The 18,208-nt window shown below is 35.7% G+C and overlaps 1 long non-coding RNA gene across 1 annotated transcript in view; it reads right to left on the bottom strand.

Moving 5' to 3' along the window:
- Positions 1-17,989, bottom strand: part of LOC141393329 (uncharacterized) — a 110,024-nt gene extending 92,035 nt beyond the window's left edge. The window contains exon 1 of the long non-coding RNA XR_012410071.1: positions 17,428-17,989. This is a non-coding gene — a long non-coding RNA (uncharacterized lncRNA). The remainder of the gene's footprint in view (positions 1-17,427) is intronic.
- Positions 17,990-18,208: the final 219 nt, after the last annotated feature.

Genomic DNA, 18,208 nt, shown 5'->3' with positions numbered 1-18,208 from the left:
TAAGTTCCGCTGGGCCGAATCCTCCACCATAAAATACTCTGAATATAATATGGCCCTAGGTGGACAATTTTTAGTAGAGAAGTTCGGTCCAAAAATTGTAGTTAACATCTTCAAAATACCAAAAATGGGGGGGTGGTACTGTTATATGAGGGCTATACCAAAGCATGGATCTATGTTGGCGATTTTTGGTGGAAAAATTCCGACCGCTGAAAACTTCAAGTTTCAAATTACAACTAGTTCGGTTAAAAATTGTAGCTGAAACTCCCAATAAACCGAAAATCGGGACCGTTATATGAGGCTATACCAAAACGTAGACCAATCTTGGAATTTTTAGTAGAGAACTTTTGTGGTCATTGGGGAACTTAAATGTCAAATTTCAGGTAATTCTGCTAGAAAATGTAGCTAAAAGTCCCAAAATACTTTAAATCGGGACGTACCGTTACCGATTAGGGGAGAAATTTCCTGGCCATTGGGAACCTCAAATGTAAAATTTCAGCTAGTTCGACAAAAATGTAGGCAAAATCATCAAAATACATTATATAGTGGCTATGCCAAAACGTGGACCCTGACCCTGCCTATAGAAAAAAAGACACTCAGGTGCAACATTTTAACGTTCTGTCTCAATTATTGCGGACGCTAGAGTGATTACAACAGACGAATATTATCCTGATCAAGAATACATATACTTTATATGGTCGCAAATAGTTAGTTCGATGTGTTAAAAACAGAAAAAAAACTTAATATACACTCCATACTATGGTGGAGGTTATGCAAACAAAAAACTCTAAAATATATTCATATGACAGATATTCTCCAAATGTCTTGAAAATATTTTGCGAAATGTTCTCTTATCCCCATGAACAGAAATGTATGTTTTAATACACAATATCTTATCCACAATTAAAAAACAAGTAAGAAAAGACTACAGTCGGACGGGGCCGACCTACTCCACCACTTCTGCACTCTCTTTTTGGCAGATAAGAAATAATTTTGTAAACAAAAGTGGAAGTTTACTGGGAAAACTGTAGATCCACACCAGGGACGTAGCGAGGATTTCATTTCGGGGGGGGGCCCACCTGACCAAAATTTTGAAAGTTCATGTTAGCGAAAATTTCTTACTTAGCAATGATGTAAACCTTATTTTAGTCTTATATCACTGATGAAATAATTTTCATTACTATGTTTTAATTAAAATCACGTAAGACTTCTTGCCCAATTTCCCTTTGTTTTCACAACTTTTTGACAATATATCAGAGTTAATATATGTTCAAAATAATGGATATATTAATAATCACATATATTTTGGTGTATCATTTATGAAATAACTCACAACTACAGTGAATGTTATGTAATTCAGTGATGTCACTTCGGAAAATTATACAATCGGGAAAGCTTAGAAGTATCTTAACATTTAATTTTTTGTTTACATGAAATGTTGAGGATCTTTTCTTTGTTTCCTACTTCTTAAATTTCAAAATCACGGCTTCAAGTTTCCACTCCAATTTTATTGAGTAATTTATAGAAGGAAAGTAAGATTAGTAGAAAATATATTTAAGCAGAGGGAACGTTTGGATATCATGGCGTTATCTACTTTTTTGTATTTACAGGTAAAAATTAGGAGTTATTTAAATAAAGGAAAAATGCCGTGACTTCTTTTTTTGTCTTTTATCACGCTGCCGTGACAAAATATGGTAAATTTCGGAAATTCAATCGTTTTTATTGTCATAAAGAAACCAATTGTAGTTATTTCCCTAAATATATTTTGGTGTCCAATCGTAGATCTTATCACAAAGAATATCTGAAGGCCGATAGTGGTTTTCTTCATAGAGAACTAGTGCTAAGCAATAGTGAGGATGTCCATCATGAAATTCTAGCACCCGATCGCGGGTATGTAAATGACAAATTCTGTCGCCCAATCGTGTTAATAGACTAATTTTGGAGTCCAATCGTATGACTTCTCTTATAGAAATTGGGGTTTCTGAAATGTTTGATTAATTCAAGGTCGAAAAGGTCGAAAATATCAAATTCTTTAAACGAAATTCTGGTGTCCTATCGTGGTTCTTCTCATAAATGAATCAGGATCAAAGAAAACTCTGGCAACCAGTCTCGAATTCTTTTTAAATGAAATTCTGGCGCCCAATCCAAAGTCTATACACGTATACATTCTTTTATGCTCTCAGTCTTTAGTCATCTCATGTCTCATCGAAATAATGGTTTTAGGGCTAAAGTGTATTTGGAAGTAATCTGTTTCAGAAAACTTCGACTTAACAGAAAACAGGAGTCGACTTAGCTATATTCGTCCGCCTGGGTGGTTGCCTGGAGAACACGATAATTCAACCGATTCGGTCTAAAATTTGGCATTCGTGATATTTTGTCCACATTTTGATCAACTTCGAAGATGGACCATATCGATCCCCACTTTCGGTAACCTTACACAGAGTATTTCAAAATGTTTCAAAGAAGTGCAGTTTAAGACCTCTATGGATAATTAGTAAATATACCTGGGTAAGCTAAAGACTTCAGTAGTCATGGCTTCACTTCCTTTATGCTAATAATTTAGTTATAAGTAAAAATATGAAATAAATAAATTAATAAATAAAAAGACCTCTATGGAAACGCTTTGCCTTTTTGCAACAAGTGTTCTCGGGGCCCCTATTACTACAGTACAAGTTTTTTCAGGGGCAAACATTCAAACTTTGTTTATCGCACTATTTCTGCGAGCCTTATATAAAGTTCGAAGATGGTGATTTGCGGTGATTGTTTTATATATTAGACTAAACCTTGTAATCACGCTACAGGTCGCAATTTTGATCGGATCGTCACGAAATTTTGAGGGTTAATGGGGGTCACACAGATGAAGAAGCCTATTGATTTTAGTGATGGTCGGATAATATTTAGGTGTGGTAATAGGCAAAAAACTTATTTGGAGAAAAAGACAACGTTTTTTTTTCCTAAGCGAATATCTCAGCTTCAATATGGGGTATACCAAAAGCAGAACCTGGCCATGAAAGAAGAAAATATCGCCTTTCTACTGATGTAAAGTAGGTTCTCGTAGGTGATCAAACAACGAATATATCGCAATAGCCGCTAATAGAACCCAACTTTTTGTTTTTGCGATTTTAATAATAATGACGAATATCACAGCTTCGGTTGGGGATCTTCCAAAAACATAGTCCGACTATGAAAGTAGAAAATCCCATCTTTACAGTGATGCAAAGTAGATTGGCGTAGGTGGCCACATACCGGAGATATCACAATAGTCGGCAATACATCCCATTTTTTCATTTTTTGTAATCACGCTACAGGTCGCAATTTTGATCGGATCGTCACAAAATTTTGGGGGTTAATGGGGATCCTACAGAGAAAGAATCCTATTGATTTTGGCGATGGTCGGATAATATTCAGGGGTCGGAATGGGAAAAAACTTATTTGGAGAAAAAGTCAACGTTTTATTTCAAAGCGAATATCTCCGCTTCTAAAAGGGGTATATCAAAAGCAAAACCTGCTAATAAAAGTAAAAATATCACCTTTGCAACGTAGGTTGTCGTAGGTGGTCAAACAACGAAGATATCGCAATAGCCGCTAATAGAACACAACTTTTCATTTTTGCGATTTTAATAATAATGACGAATATCACAGCTTTGGTTCGGGACCTTCCAAAAGCAAAGTCTGACAATGAAAGTAAAAATCCCATCGTTACAATGATGTAAAGCAGGTTGGCGTAGGTATCCAAATAACGGAGATATCGCAATAGTCGGCAATACATCCATTTTTCCACTTTTTTTGGAAATCACGCTACAGGTCGCAATTTTAATTGGATCGTCACGATAATGGGAGGATATTATTCACCAACGTTTTATTTCAAAGTTAATATCTCCCTTCTGTAGGAGGTATATCGAAAGCAAAAGGAAAGTAGAAAATATCACCTTTACAACGATGTGAAGTAGGTTGTCATAGGTGGTCAAACAACAGAGATATCGCAATAGTCGGTAATGCATCCCTTTTTTCATTTTTGTGCAATCACCACTTTTCCATTTTTTATTTGGGTTGTACTGTCGATGCACTTAAATGCGTTTCAAAAAAATTTACCAGTGTTAATGAAGTCATTCAGAGCAAAGGAGCTAAGCTATCCCAATTTTAATATTTTGAATTTTATTAGTCAAAAGCTTATGAACGGGGGTAGTGGTGTAGGGTATTACATAGACGGCCCCGACCCGACTATAGCCTTGGTTCACTTGTTTGTATATAAGATTAAAATTGACAATTGAAAAAAGTGGGCGTAAAAGTGGGAGTGTTCAAATTTTCTTTGCATAACACTTAAGTTGGGTTATGACGAACATTTAAAAAAAAAGAACTATCCAAATCGGTACAGCTGATGCCATTACCAACGAACGACATTTGATTTTTGTTTAAAAAAAATAGAGCATTTTGTAAAGAAATAGGGTATAGGGAAGTAACCCGCCCCCTTCGAAATTCAACAAAATTTGTAGCCCCTTTTAACCGGGGCCATCCTTGTACATTCCCTGACAATTTCAGAAAAATCGGTTCAGTGGGCCGGCCTTCCCACGTGTTTTTCCTTCCACACAGATCGACCCATATATGTATACCTATGAATGAAATACATGAAAATTTTAATGTTTTTGAATGAGAAACTCCTAGTGGGCTTAGCATTCAATGCTTATTTTATGTCAATATGACATAAACAATTCTCATTCAGGGTTTAGAATATAAAAGCTGTATGAGGAAGTCAGCCCATTCTTCAAAAATATGTAATGATTTTCACATTTAATATTTTGAACAGACGAATATGCTGTCTACGTTATTGCAAATCTTAAAAGCATGCAATATCTATATTTCAACACTTGGCACACTGTTCTGTCCCTATCTCTTGCCATGATAAAATAACATGCATAAGAATTGAAAAAATAAAGTAAGACAACAAAGCCGCACTTTGACAACTCAAACAAATGCTAGTAATGCCTCAAGGTTATTTTTACCGATTATGTCGATCACAAATAAATCAAAATCTTCTCTTACAAGAAAAGACTTCTGTGCCACGTTTGCAATGTATGTTCAAGTTCTTATGGTTGTTCATTTCGTTATTCTCTTAACGAATTGAATAAATAAAAGCTTTGTTGTTTATTTGTCTCTCCCGGTATAATGGTATAAGGACATACTTCTGGTTCACAAGAAAAGTGTAAATATATTTTGTCATAATACTTCCTTCTTCTGTCTATCTCTGTGCACATAAACAAATAACTATATATAAGACTAGTGATGGATTTTCGAAATCCTAAGAAAAATAGAACAATGAAATCGAATGCGAAAAAGGATGTAGATATGTATATAGAAATCATTTATTTGTCTTTTTGACAAACATAAATTCTATGCGCCACTTGGGAATAATCCGTAGAAGTTTAACCGCTAAATGGAAATATTTATTATTTGAAATCATTCAAAGGAAAATACATATATTTGTTTATGAAGATGGAATCGTATAAATTGTGATGACATATGATTAGAGAAAAAATTTATGTCATTTGACTTTTGGAAAGTAACAATTGTTACTTAATATATTACTTGAGATTTTTATACATACATAAGTATGTATGTATGTATGTAGGTATGTATGTATGTAGGTATGTATGTATGCATGTGTTTTGTAAATTCAAAAAGAAGATTTAATTATAAATCTTTTCATTGAAAATATATTTATTGTATGAGTTTTTTTCTAAAGATAAGGGACAAAACTGCGGCGTATTGTTGTTATCGAACAATTAACAATTAAAGCCTGTGGCCAGAAAATATCCCAAACATACCAGCCTATGACAGTAACATGTAAAAAAGGCATTAAGTTCGGCCTGGTCGTTATCATATTGAAACCAGATGTCTGCAATTTCGTTAGGCTGAATCTTAAAACTATGGAAAATCAGGCGGTACCTCTGAGTGGGAGATACATATACTAAAACACTGATCAGTACCGACACATCTCTTTATAATAGAGAAATCTCCCTTGTCTCGTCTGGATGTTGGTGGATCAATAAACTGGTCAACACGACTTTTGTTTCAACCGATTCTTTTTTTCGTTTCTAACTGAAATTGGCGAGTTATTTTCAAATTCGATCTCGGGTGTTCTCCATCAGCTCTTGTTCTTGAGATATAGCTTAAAATATTTTTTTACGAGTTTTAACCAGAATTTCGTTATTTTCAGATACAAGCAAATTATTTTTTGTGGGGTTTTCGACACAAAAAGATACAAAATAATTATGGTGAATATATGTATATCAAAAAATGCTAAGGGTGTCTACTACATAGTCCAGTATTCAAATACATAAAATAAATTTCATAGCGCCCATGATTAGAAACGAAGAAAATCGGTTGAGACAATAGTCGTGTTGACCAGTGTAATTGATCCACCAACATCCAGACAAGACAAGGGAGACCTCTCTTATATCAATGAGTTCACCCCGATTTATATTAGCTCAATGACATGAGACCTACAGTTTATCGCCGAGTCCGAACGGTGTGTCTTAAAGGGTGACCACCACTTGTAAATTTCAGAAAATCAAACAATTTGTCATAATCCCAATATTTAAGTTATTTATAAAACTATTATAATATCCAAAATAAACAACGAGTTTTAAATATTAATTTTGTTATAGTTGTACTAAAAGGTATGGGAAACGAATTTAAAATATTCAGTGTCGCCAATAAGGTGTGCGTTATTTAGTAATTGATGACAAGCAAAACAGTAATTCTTAATTTTGTGCAAGGTCAATTTTCACAATAAATTATAAAACAGTTGTGAATAAGATCGAGTTGGACCTAATCATTTTATAACAAGTAAGAACAGCGTCGAGTTCGGTCTGGCCGAACTTTTTATACCCTCCGCCACGAACTGTATTGAAGTACATATGAACAATTTGTTTCCTTTCTTTTATGAAAGTATATGAAGAAAAGACAAAATTTTTTAGTTGTCCATAAAAAAAAATTAAACATTTTTTTTAAGCTACATGAAAGATTTTTGGTACATAGATTGGGAAAAAAATCCCATTCTTAAATCTGTTCGAGATACTAATTTTGGTTGTTGCGCGCAAAAGTTATGGCGGTTTCAATTCTGATAAAAAGAAAAAATCTTTAAAAGACTCTAATCATTATATTGAGAAACTCTCTTAATTAGGGGCTCCCTACGTAATATATGATTACTGAGGCCCCATAACATTAGTGAAAAAGTTTTAAGTTTTCGCGGAAATTGAGAAAGACTTTAAAAAATTGGAACTTTGCAACCTGTTTTAATAAAATTGAACCTGTTTATGCATCTGAAAAATATGTAAAAAATATGTACGTAATCTATTCATCGCGAAGATTCAAATGAAACCAAAACTATAAAAATCCGTTTAGTGGTTTTCATATTATAGCAAAAACAAAAAAATATATTGAGGAAATTTATAAAATTTGTGTAAGAGAAAATATTTATTAAAATTTATTTTGTGAGTTAGTTGAAAAAATGTAGGAAAAATAGGTCGGAGTTATTCTTCTATTTTAGTTTAATTTCACGCTAAAAATCAAATTTTTTATTCTAACCACTTCTCGAAAACACGCTAATCTTTCAAATAAATGTTGGGTTCCTTTAAATGGGGTATAATCTTGAAATAAAATTGTATCATTTTGAAATGCGTGTAAATCGCGAAATCCTTAAAATCACTTGATGCGCATGCGGTTTACCAATACAGCGAATTGTTCTCTTTTCATTTGTGCACATTCGCCAGGATTTACTTTGGCCGCTAAGATGTAGCATCGTCTGCAGTTTAGTGTGCAACAAACTGTATAACGCTTATATTTTGCACAAAGTGCATACACTTTTTATGCGCATCCGATTTCACTATCAACCGTGAAAAAAATACATCGATCTAAACATATTTCAATGAAATCCATCAAGAACCGTGGATGTAGCATCACACAGTATTTTTTGGATAAATCGGATACAGCTCCCATGCCACTAAATTTTTCCAAACCGCTGTTTTCGCACAAACGCGAGTGTTGTCGGGGTTATGTTTTTTTATCTTTATACTTAACCTTTTTTCCTGGTTTAATTAGAACATTTAAGGTATTTCTGTTTTTGCTAGGTTTTATTTAATTCTTTTCAACTTTAGGTTAGGTTAGGATTTTTAATTTATTTTAAATTTTAGACAAATTTCAATCTAGCATAATTTTTAGATTTAGATAGTTAATTTTATTAGATTTATGTACAAGGTAGATTTTGAGTTTAGCACAATAGTTTAGATTTTAGATAACTTTTAGGATATTTCAATTTTAGACACTCTTTTAGGTTTGTTCTGTTTAGCATAAAATTCTAGGTTTAGGTATTATACATATGTACAGGATTTAGCATAATTGTTTTATTTTTAAGTAGTTTTATTTTAGGCAAATTCACTTAGTACAATTCTTCATAGGTTTAAGTAGTTCAATTTTAATTTATTTTACATAGGTAAATTAAGGTAAGTTTTATATAGACTAATTTATATAAAAACATTCAAATTCACAGCTTTTAGGTTATATGTAGCAGGTAAGTAACTTTAGCACTTAGGGTTTTTAACTTTAGCGGGTAAGTATATACAAGGTAAGTGATTCTAGGTTTTAGGTAAGTATTTTAACAATTTAGTTTTTAAGGATTTTAACACTTTAGATTTTAGGGTTCTATATTTTAGCACATAAGTTTTAGTTTAATTTTAAGTTTTAATGTGTTCACTAATTTGTTCTTTTATCTTGTTATGTGTTTTGTATGTACAATGTTCGTTTTGTGTTTTAACTATATTTTTTAACTGTGTAAACGTTCTAGGTTAACTGGGGGGAGAAAATGTTCCGGCGCTTTTAGATGGATAAGAACGAATGATAATTTTCATAACTTCAATTCAACAGCAAACCTGTTTGCCGGTCGGCTGTTGGAAATATTTACATATTTACTTTGTAAATAAATGCAAAACCGTTGCTTGGTGGGAGTGTGTGCGTGAGAAAAAATAAATGACAAAATTAGCACCACACCGCCACCACCCACAATTTCAACGGCGTTCACTCATGACGTCTTAACGCACGTTCACACTAGGGCACTAAACCCTATATGTGTTCACATTATTGTGAACAGCGAGTGATGATTCACTTTCTTCATTGAAATGGAAACGATCCACATAAAACGCGAATTAGTCAGCGATATTTTGAAAAACATTTTTCTCAAATTTTTCAATTTTTGCAGTAGCCATTTCCGCCGTTCTAGTAGATGGATTTTTACGATCTGTGATTCATATGATCCGGATCGTCGAAAAACTAAAATATCGCGGGGTACCAGCACACTCAAAACGATATTGTAAATACTGTACCCAAAAAATAGGTTTCTTAGAAAAAATATCGCACTAAATTTTTGCCTTTGGCAGTAGATTACTCTGCTGCTGTGTGGGCTACATACTTAATATACATATCAAATTATGCGAAATCGCGGGTTCTTTAGTCCTATAATTGGTTTTTCGAAATATCCGAATGCGCGTCCCAGTTACATAAAAATTACAAAAAACACCTGAAATCCGGCTTCAAAATGTCAGCATCCATAAAAGGTGGATGCAGTGAAAATTTTGGAAAGTGATACATTAGAAGTGTAATCTTCATTTTGTATTCTCCAGCTTTTACTTTGGACAGATGTCCGTCATTTGAATGGTTTAATCAGAAATTGAATAGCAATGTAAAAAACCTGTTTAGATTCAACGTGTTTTTCCTATGGTTTTTCCTTTACGCGGTCGTAACTACCACGTAAATTAAATTTGTTTGCTAAATTTTTGAGCTTTGTACAAAAACATCTAAATTAATCCAGCAATAGTCATAGTTACTGGTAAACTACAATAGTTCGCGTATTATAATAGTGCAAACCTTGGCTTCATGGAAACTAAAAAATTTTGACTTTTCCTCATATACTAAGCTCTTCCTCCTATACCTTGCAGGAGAAGATTATTTTAACTGATAATACGCCCTTTTAAAGGGTTCATATGGGGCGTTATGCTTGTTTCTTACAAAACATGGAAAAATATTTTAAATTTCCGAATATAGCTTTTCACGGTGCGCCTTAACTAAATCTAAATGAAATGTGTGTACACCAGGTTTTTGCGGTTTCCGAAACTACAATGTTCATAGATGAGAAAAATCAAAAAAAAAAAATTTGGCGGATGGATTTTCAAATAAATCGCGGTCAAAGTTAGCATTTTTAGGTTTTCACGATTTTGCTCGGAAACCGCAAGACCTATCGAAATTGGATAAGAGAAAACATTGTAGCAGTGAAAATTCTCTACAAGATTGATCTCAATTGCATTTTCGTAGGTCTTACCGATTTTGAGATATAGAAGTTAAAATGGGGACAATGTACTGACTATACGCCCCCTATAAAACAATGTCATGCAGCGTGCACCTTACCTAACATTGAATGAAAACCGCTTACACCTGGGAAGTTTTCGGGGATTCTGAAACAGCAATGTTCATAGATGAGAAAAATCCAAAAACAAGACAAACTGACTGATACTTCTTTTAATAATATGTAGCGAAAACCCCGATTGGTCATTATAAAATACGGAAAATAATGCCTTACGTTTCCACTAATGACGGCGTATATATGTTAGAGTTGGGCAATCTCGTTCAATTGAACGATCCGGATCACTATCTCGTTCAATGGACACCGGTAATTTCTTTGACAAAACTGCGTATACTTAATTTCACAGGTTGGTTTTTTACGATGTTACTCATTCGTCTTTGAACGAGGACAGTGATCCGGATCGTTCAATTGAACGAAATTGCCCAACTCTAATATATGTATGTATGTACGTTCTATATCTCTGGTATTTTACCATTTATGTCAAGTCAAAAGTTCCTTGGAAAAAAATGTCCAGGTTTAGTGGAGTAGGGTATTACATGGTGGGCCCTGTCTTACTTGTTTTTTTTTTAATTTGCAAAACACCAACTCTGTCGATGACAAACGGCAACCCAAAATATTAAAATTACTTGAAATAATATTTAAAAAAGTTTTAAAATGCGTGTGTAATAACTGGAAAATGATATCCAAAGGAAAATATTTAATATGTACGCTGATTGTAGGCTTATCCGTGTAAAAGTAGAATATGTTTAATTAATTTCTCGTTGGAGTAGAGCTTAATGATCGATGATTTTTTGCAAGTGAAAAAGAAAAGCCGAAGAGCCGAAAGGTTTCACCGTTGGTAGCGGCTCATCAGAAATATCGGCTGTCTTCTTCAAATGCAATTTGTTTTTGTAGTGTTGGATATTTTTTGCAAGATATGAAGGGAAGAAAGAAAGCTGTAGGATAATCTGGACCTATACCGACAAATTTCAAATGGAAAGTTGAATACCCCCCAACTACATCTAAATAACAATTTTTAGTGATTTTGGTGGTATATTGAGGCCACTACCTTCGAAATACCTACAATTGGGAGGTACCGTTCTGTGGGGACTACACGAGGGTATGGAATTACACTGACAAAATTCATGTGGAATGTTTTGTACTCCCAACGAAGACAAAAACCCCAATTCAGTTCTTTTGGTAGGATATGGAGGCCACAACCTTCAAAATACTTAAAACCTGGAGGCATAGTTCTATTTCGAGTGGAAAGTTGTATACCCCCTATGAAAACCAAACACCAAATTTCAGTCATTTAAAAATACCGAGAATCGGGAGGTTCCGTTCTAAGATTAAATACCAAAATTTAGGAGTATTAAAAACCTATGTGCCACAGTATAAAGCTTTATATTTAAACATGTGAGCAGTATCTTGATTTCAACAGACGGACGGAGAGTTGTACATAGAATTTTATGCTGATCAAGAACGTATATATTTTGTATTGTTGTTGTAGCAACGCATATATGTTCGTTCGTGTGTTATTTCAGTTATCAGGTTCTGGTTCCTCTGTATCCAGATTCAAGAGTTCTGCAACCTGGACTGGTTGCGACTATAAAGAATCAGGAGACAGGTGAGTGGGGTTAGCTGTGAAGCTTAACAAATGCAATGTGTCGTGTGGTCCCAATCCACATGCCGGCCATGTGTTGGGTATCATGGCATCATGTCGGGCCCAATACGAATTGAGGCGGCTGCATCGCCCGATCTTAACTGGGCAGCTGGCGTTCTTCTGCTGCGATGGATGGAGGGTGGTCTCCAAGTATGTCATTCACACTGTATCCCTGTACTGCCTGCGCAACAATGTCTGTGTGAATGCTATCCAAGCCTGCCTCATAGGCCCGTTGAACTAGACGTTCTCTTTTATACCATTCGACCTCTCTCTCTCTAGAGCATAAAAATCTCTCCAGACGTGCCTGAGTGGGGGAAGCCTGTCCATTAAATCGTGGCAGGGAGCTTCTCACTGCGATAACGCCCAATCAGGTACTGCATCGACATCTTGTTATGCTGACGCACGTAAAACCTTCGCCTCCTAATGAAGATGGCGTCATGAGGCGGCAGATTAGAATCTTCTTCCACTGCGTAGCGCTAACATTTGCATTTGCATGGAGCGGCATACGTAACCACAGACCGGCCTATTGCGTTGTAAGACGTCAACAAAGTTTCTTTTTCAGCACCCCAAGTGCTGCCGGCCAGCGACTTGAGGACCCTGTTCCTACTTCTGATCTTGTCGCAAATAGTTGTAGCTTGCGCGGACGATTTCAACATGCTATCGAACGTTACACCCAATATTTTGGGATAGCTAGTGGTCGGAGTCAGTACAACATCGACCAATATGTTCAGTGAGAGCCTAATTTCTGCTGTCCAAGAGGTGAACAGTATGGCAGTGGATTAAGGGACGGATATTTTCATATTCCTATCACATATGTCATCGACGATAGAATCCGACGCTGAGATCGTACAATCATCCGCGTACATGACGATCTCTATGCCGTCTGGATGGTGTGGAATTTCATAGAGGCAGAGGTTAAGCAGGTCCGGAGATATCACCCCTCCTTGGGGAACTCCCTGTTCCACTCTATAGTGTTTGGACTTATTGTCTCTGAATTCGACAAACGACTGGTGTCCGCACATATAGTTGATCACCCAACGTTTCAAACACGGCTGGAGAGTAGTCTTCTCTATATCATCGAACAGCTTGGCATGGTTGACAGTATCGAAGGCTTTCGATAGGTCAAGAGCCACCATATCTGTTCGGTCGCACGGCCTGTTCTGGTTCAGTCCTCTACTGATATATGCGGATATGGCGTCTGATGCTGTTGTAGTACTATGCATTTTCCGAAATCCATGTTGATGTTGGGCAACTGGAAAACAGCTTATCATCGTTCGGAGGAGTAGTGCCTCTAGGATCTTTGCTACTGGCGGCAGTAGTGAAATCGGCCTGTACGATTCCCCTCTGCTGGCATCCTTGCCAGGCTTGAGTAGCGGGACCACCTTGCCAACTTTCCAGGCTTCTGGTACAATATGGGTGGCTAACGATAGGCTGAGGACACTTGTTAAATACTCAAGTCCGGTTTCATCCAGTTGCTTAAGCATTACCATCGATATTCGGTGTTGGCCCAACGCTTAAAATTGTGATGGCACATCGTCGGATGGGAAGGCTCTTCTTATACGGCGTAGCACACTCCTCTTCGCCTTATCACTCTCAGGGTGCTCTATGAACTGCCTCTTAAAATAACACTCGCACCTGTTTCGGTCAGTTACTGTCACGTTGTTGAAAGTAACATCCGTTCTGTCATCCTTCTTTCCCGGATTCGAGAGAGAGAGGGAGAGAGTTAACCGTTGCCCACAATTTACTTAATCCTGTACTAATGTTACATTGCTTCAGGTGATCTAGCCACATTATGTGTTTGTGTTCATGTATGTATATACGTTGTATGGTCTCCTACGAATATTTTGATGTGTTACAAACGGAATGACAAATTTAATTATACCCTCCATATTACTGCCGAAAAATCCTGCACGAATTCGCACGTTTTCTTTTTATGAGATATTTAGTCTTGCAAATATTTACAGATTTTTATTAATTCAGAATGTCAGGTAAAACTGAACATTTTGATATATTCTATGACCAACAGTAAAATGATATGGCAAACAAATTTGTAAAAAAAAATTTAATTGATACGATCATTTTTTTAAGAGGATTTTAACGATTTTTAAAAAAAGGACCAGTACTAGTTTTGATTTTTTTTTAACAAAAATATTCCCGGCGTTCTAGCCATTTATTTTGCCAATGACAAAAAAACATTTTTATTGCCATTTCGTTTGGATAATGTGTTGAAACAGTTCAAAATTATCCTATTGTACCTAAAATCCGTTATATGGGGTTACACCAAAACATTGACCTATTTTGGCATTTTATAGTGGAGAAGTTTTGTGAATACCGGGAACTACAAATGTCAAATTACAGCTAGTTAAAATTCTCAAAATACCGAAAATCCGGACGTACCGTTATAAGGGGTCCGATATAGCCAATCTTCGAACTTGACCTGCCTATGGAAAACATACACTCGGGTGCAAAAATATGGCGTTCTATTTCAATTAGTTCTGCCTTTTTATCCATACAACGCCCGTATTGGAAGCTGATCACTGCCATGTTTTTTTGCCGCTGCAAAATCGATTAGCCTCATTCCTCATAAAGGCTCAACGTGTCGATCGTGGGAAAAATATATATTTTTCCCAATATTAGAATATTAGGTTCTCCTAGAACAATCGTTATTCCATGAGCAGGACAGCTGTAATATGCCATCTAGGCGATATTAGAATATATTCTCGGTCTCTTTTAAAATTTTTTCCCAATTCGTAATTCCATAGATAAAAATTCCGACCTTAGCGCGATTAAAAAAATGGAAAAATGGAATTTCCGCGTGGAATTGTCCTACTAGAAACCGAGATATTCGCCTAAGAAAAAAACATTGACTTTTCTCCACATAAGTTTTTTGGACATTCTGATCCCAGAATATTATCCGACCATCACAAAAATTAATAGACTTCTTACCGTCCAGGACTCCCATCGACAACCAAAATTTATGGCGATCCGATAAAAATTGCGACATCTCTCTTGATTAAAAGTTTAGATGGATGGACGGTCACAGGGACAGATCGGCTCAACTCGCCGAGATATTCATTATACCCTATTCCACTATGTAGAAAGGGCATTATAAATTTGTTTTGGTAAAAATTCATGTAACACCGCGAAATATTCGTCGGAGACCCCCAATCTGGTATACCAATCTTCACATCTCGACAAGATAAAGCGATATTAAGATGTGTGTCCGACCGTGATGATCGTGAAATATTTAACCGGTGACATGGACACAAAACATAATATTTATCAAATTTTGTAGCGGCTCTGTTGCTGCAATAATAGTCCGAAATTTTATATAAGGTAAGAGGTAAGATTGAGATTGAGATGGCGATCAGATAATATTGGACCACAACTTTTGTGTGAAAAAATTCAATATACAGTTTATATATTTATTCCTGGAAGAGACATTGCGAGCAAGTAAGCTATACTTGGAAGAGGAACGCTTGACCTTTCTATTGATGTCAATTGTGATGGTGTACATGATAAGATAATGGAGTTACAGTCAATATACCCAGTTATTTGTCTGTAGTGTAATTATAAACACTCTAGAGGTCGTAATTATAGCTCAATATTCACGAAATTTTGCGCGAGGTAAGAGTTTATTATTTAGCAGGTTAAATGGACCATTACTTTTGTATGAAAAAATAGAAAATATTTTTGGTCAATATTTTATTTCCTGGAGAGCATTGAACGGCAAAGTAGCCTACATATGAAAAAAAAAACTATTGACCTTTCCTACTTGATGCAAATTACAATAACGTATCTGCTAGATATCTGACCTACTGCCTAATATAATGCGTTTTGTGTAGAGAACCATATTTTTCCAATCCCAGTTTTTCATTATTGCAAATTACATGGTGCCCTAGCTTATTAATTGTCCAATTGGAATTTGTAAATACATTGCAGCATGGGTCGCTTTGCCGCTTTTTTTTTTTCAAACCATTCTCCAGCCAGGCAACTTAAAATTTTCAACGGCGGCAAAAAATAACCCTCCAGTAATGTTGGCGAAATTTTCTGAGTATTTCAGCCATGTAAAATTTCTCTACAAGTGATGTCTTAGGACACTCCTTTCGACCCGGAGATAAGCTGTGGGTCCCATATCATTGAGCGAATATGAATCTGGGTACACCCACACATTGATATGAGAGAAGTATCCCTTGTCCCTTCTAAAATGTTTGTGAAACAACTATTATATTATATTTAAGCTTTGTGTTATTTCTTACAATAAGTTTATTTGTTCCATAATGAAATTTTGATATGTGGATAGCTAATTCCCAGGGGTAGTGGTGTAGGGTATGACATGATCCGACTATAGCCTTGGCTTACTTGTTTTGGTATATATAAATGTAGGTCTACAACCATTACTTCGACGTGCTGCAAACCCTCTCCGCAGAGGTGTACGTTATAAAATAACTGAAATCGCCGTTGTGGTTGTACGAGGGTCACTAAAAAACACTGCGTGTTGCCTAGGCGTCATTTGAAATTTTTTTTGGAAAGTTTGGCAGTTTTTGGCATAAGCGTACTCAGGACAGTTTTACATACGACCATGTGTTGTGTTGTTTAAAAAAATCACTTTGCATAAAAAATTGAATTTACTCGTGAACATTTTGGTCCGATCAACTTAAATCTTTGTATATCCATAAAGGGTCATCCAGCAGCACTATGAAAAACTGGGTTAATGAATTCAATCGTGGCCTACACTCGCCAAAAAAAAACGAAGTTGGTGGTCGTTGTGTCAGACAAAATTAAGCCGTGCGTGAAGGGATAATGCAAGTTCGCCATGTTATGTTATATACCGTGAGATAGAGGCATCCTTGAGCATTTATTCCATGATATTCCATGAACGCTTGGAGCCAAAAATGGGAGTTTTCTCGTCGGATCCCGTGTTGGTGCAAGAAATTTCGAAAAAGTACGCGGTGCTTCAAAAGAGGTTTTTAAGGTGGATCCAGGTGAGGAATCATGAAACTATGCGTATGAGCCCGAAAAACCACTGCAATCGCTGTAAAAGCGTTCAAAAACCATGTTTTGGAGGTGTCTCAATCAAGCCACTGTAGACAACCCAACACATGGTCGTATGTCAAACTGTCCTGAGTACACTTAGGCTAAAAACTGTTAAACTTTCCAAAAAAAGTCGAATGACCCCTGGCTGCTCTGCGTGTTGCCTAGGCCAGAAGGTGTTTTAGTGACACTCGTAGATGGACTATACACCATCCATAATTTTAAAAGCTGTTTGACCACTGGAAACCCAAAATATTAAGTAATAGCTAATTCAGAAGGAAAGCTTTACATTCCACCTTACATTTCGATTCCCCTACATTAAAGAGACACAATTTGTACTTACACATTGAAACACCATTATAAACTCGATATATCCACATGAATTTGTTGGTGTATTTTCCTTAGGTTGTGTTATTTGCTACTGATATTTTTTGTATTCTTAATAATGTATTCAAGTGTTAGAAGTTGTTAGCAGTAATCCATTAGATTATAGTTTTCTAATAATATTTTATTTTAATTTTTAGTTATAACATTCCAAGTTTCCACTTTGTCATTATAATAATTGTATTCTGTATCATTTCATTTTAAATAATCGTTATCGTAGCAGTCGGTAGCTTAGCTTTATATAGCAAAATCAATTTTTTCTGTTACATTAATAATTCTATTTCACTTTATTATTCCCTATTGTTGCTTTTTTGGCCCAGAAATTTTTTCACTTGTTTTTGCAAAAACATAAAATTCCTACATTGGCAAGCAGATCCGCACACTCATACATATACACGTCATTTGCAAGTAATCCGTGTCCTTTTTTCCTTGGCTTTGGTTCGAAGAACCGACCGACCAGTTTTTGTTAGGACACTTGTTAAGGAAAGGATACCGTTATATTTGAGGTTTTGCACAAAACTGAATTTGTTTTCTGCTATCAACTTTTAAGCTTACTGTAATTTTTTGATGATGCTTTTGTGTTTCGGAGTAAAATGGTTGCAAGGAAAAGCATAAACTGTGTGACAGCTGTTAGTTAACATTTTTCCGTAATTTTCCTCTGGGTTGTTAACATTGACGACGAGTAAATAGAGGAGAGTAATTCGTTGGGTTTTCTCAATGAGAGAAGAACCAACATGTTG

The sequence above is a fragment of the Musca autumnalis genome, unplaced genomic scaffold (genome assembly GCF_047663935.1).
Source record: "Musca autumnalis isolate F117 unplaced genomic scaffold, ASM4766393v1 scaffold_2, whole genome shotgun sequence".
NCBI classification, from domain to species: Eukaryota; Metazoa; Arthropoda; class Insecta; order Diptera; family Muscidae; genus Musca; species Musca autumnalis.
Note: the sequence above shows the minus strand (reverse complement) of the source record. Positions and strands in the feature narration are given on the sequence as shown.